The sequence below is a fragment of the Penaeus vannamei genome, chromosome 7 (assembly GCF_042767895.1).
Source record: "Penaeus vannamei isolate JL-2024 chromosome 7, ASM4276789v1, whole genome shotgun sequence".
NCBI classification, from domain to species: Eukaryota; Metazoa; Arthropoda; class Malacostraca; order Decapoda; family Penaeidae; genus Penaeus; species Penaeus vannamei.
This window is the reverse complement of record NC_091555.1, coordinates 11,241,011-11,243,510: the sequence shown is the minus strand read 5'-3', so window position 1 is coordinate 11,243,510 and position 2,500 is coordinate 11,241,011. Positions and strand designations below refer to the sequence as shown.

The 2,500-nt window shown below is 34.7% G+C and overlaps 1 protein-coding gene across 1 annotated transcript in view; it reads left to right on the top strand.

Annotated features, from left to right (window-relative positions):
- Positions 1-1,383, top strand: part of LOC113807986 (uncharacterized) — a 159,330-nt gene extending 157,947 nt beyond the window's left edge. The window contains exon 8 of the mRNA XM_070123507.1: positions 1-1,383. This exon is cut by the window's left edge and continues 694 nt beyond it. The gene's annotated coding sequence lies outside the window, so the exon portion shown is untranslated.
- The last annotated feature ends 1,117 nt before the right edge of the window (positions 1,384-2,500 follow it).

The window sequence follows — 2,500 nt, the reverse complement described above, 5'->3', positions numbered from 1 at the left end:
CTAGAGCATGATCTTTGCGTGGAGTTTATTTGAGAGACGGAAAATGTAAGTTTACAGTTCTGAAGCTTTACCAAAGATAGCATATCTGATATTTAGCAAGAGTAATAAAGCATGATTGGACAGATCAAACGCCAGAAATATTAATGTATAGTAAACCATTTGTATTGAGAATTGGGTATATATAATGTAGGAATTGTAAAATGAACTGAGTTTACCTACTCTTTAAGATTCAACTCTGTTGATTACATTGTTAATGTAACTTCAGTAAGAATACAGTTGCTATGTTCTTGGGCATCAGTGGAGTAAAGACATTATCCTCTTTACATTGTGGAGAAAATATGGAGGACAAACACACGTCCACTGAGCCTCTGTATGTAAGAAATATACATAGTAACCTGTAAATAAATCTGTATATATTGTTGAGAATTTTTGGATATATATATATATATACACTAGTAAGTTTATTCCTTAAGTTGTTGTCTGAATACTTTTATAGTTTGGGTACTTATTCATATGAAATATACATCAAGATTATATACATCATGAATAGCATCTACAGTGTAGTTTATTTTTTAATAAACCTATTTTTGGCTTCATTTTAGTCTCACTGGCTCGAAGTCAGTCATTCTGATGTGGCCCCGTGCGTTTGTGTGTGTTATTCTCGCAGCATTGAGTGATCCCTGTGTATGTGGAGAGGTGCGTGTGCGTGTGCGTGTGCGTGTGCGTGTGCGTGTGCGTGTGCGTGTGCATGTGCATGTGCATGTGCATGTGCATGTGCATGTGTGTGTGTGTGTGTGTGTGTGTGTGTGTGTGAGAGAGAGAGAGAGAGAGAGAGAGAGAGAGAGAGAGAGAGAGAGAGAGAGAGAGAGAGAGAGAGAGAGAGAGAGAGAGAGCAAGCCCTCATACATGTACTTATAAAAATATTTCCGCATTTGGAAATGTAGTTATGTTACAAATATCGGTAGTCATCGAATCAGCAGGATGTAGCAATTGGCATAAAAGTATCTTGACTATAGTAAGGCATTTGTCATGATTTTTCAACATATCCTGTTTTGGTGGCTTGTTAGAAAGTGCTGCTACAACTCGTGCATAAATGACTACTAATGTTTGCAACGAGTGTACTTTGGAACGAAAAGGTCGGTGCATTAATGAAACTGACCTTTGTTGTAGGAACACGAGGCTGTTGATCATAAGCACAAGCTTGATGTTATGAAACAGCAATGAATTACATTTTTGCAATACTCAGAACAAAAGTTTCCATTTACTTGAGGAATATTAGGAATGATCCAATCTAGGCCTGTAAATATAATTACCTTATACATCTGTGTAGAGTATTTTTATATATTGTATTTGAATATTTAAATAAATGATTGAGCATTAAAATCTGTTTTTATTCATATCATAAAAGACTGGATTTCTCAAAATTCGGAACATATCTAAGAAAATAAATAAATATGTGCACACGTCAGTGTAAATCAAGAATATCGGATCAAGATAGATGTATCCACATGCATTAGAGCTATGTTAAGATGGACTTGCATGTCTGAAATTTTCATTCAATAATATACAGCAGGCATATTTCAGTCATGGTTAGTCCCGTTTCCCTCGTCTTGCCGAATTTATCTGAAGAAAACAGACTGGATGCTGTGAGAGAATTTAGCGACGAGGAAAGTGAAGAAGATAAGGAAATCTGAGTTTCAAAAAAATCCCTTACCTATTATATAGCACACAAGGTTATGAATATCTAGAAAAAGTCCATATATTTAAGGGAAACAGTTTAAAAAGACAGTATCTATAAATAATAGAAATAGGTCATTTAAACTGCGTTTAGAATGAAAATAACAATTAAAGGCAAATAAAAATGCTCTTCGAACATCCCAGGATGACCGTAATAGTTATAAGTAGCTCGTATTTATCGTCTAGTGAATAATAATGCCATCAAAATACACCTAGAGAATAGTAATGTTATTAATATACTTCAGCTAATGCTTCTGGTTAGCACAGAAATGACTATATTTTGATCGTTTTATAAGATCATCTATTGGCAACAAAATGTATATTATAATAAGCGAATATCTTCGAAATCATAAATTTCTGTCGGCCATGTTGGCGGTTTGTTTGCAATTGTGCCGTCAAGAAACTAACAAGCTTACTCTAAAAGTAGTTCGAAAATGCCTGGATTGGTTGCGAAACCTAACCTTAACAAGATATCTGAATGACCAAGAAGTTCCGTCAGAAACAAGAATGAACAAGTTTAAATTTTTCAAGCCAAGAAATGTTTTGCCGTCAAAAATGCACTTCATTATTTGAAGGACTCGCGATTAACCAAGTGATTGATTGTCTAAATACAGACAAATTCTTAAAGATTTGAAAAGGTTTTATCTCAGTATTAATCTTTGCACATACACGTGGTTCTAAAGAAAATGTGCTATCATTAATGGTATAAGGAGAACTTTTGAGTAAGTGGCAGAACAACACGTGGTCAAATTCAGGGATCATG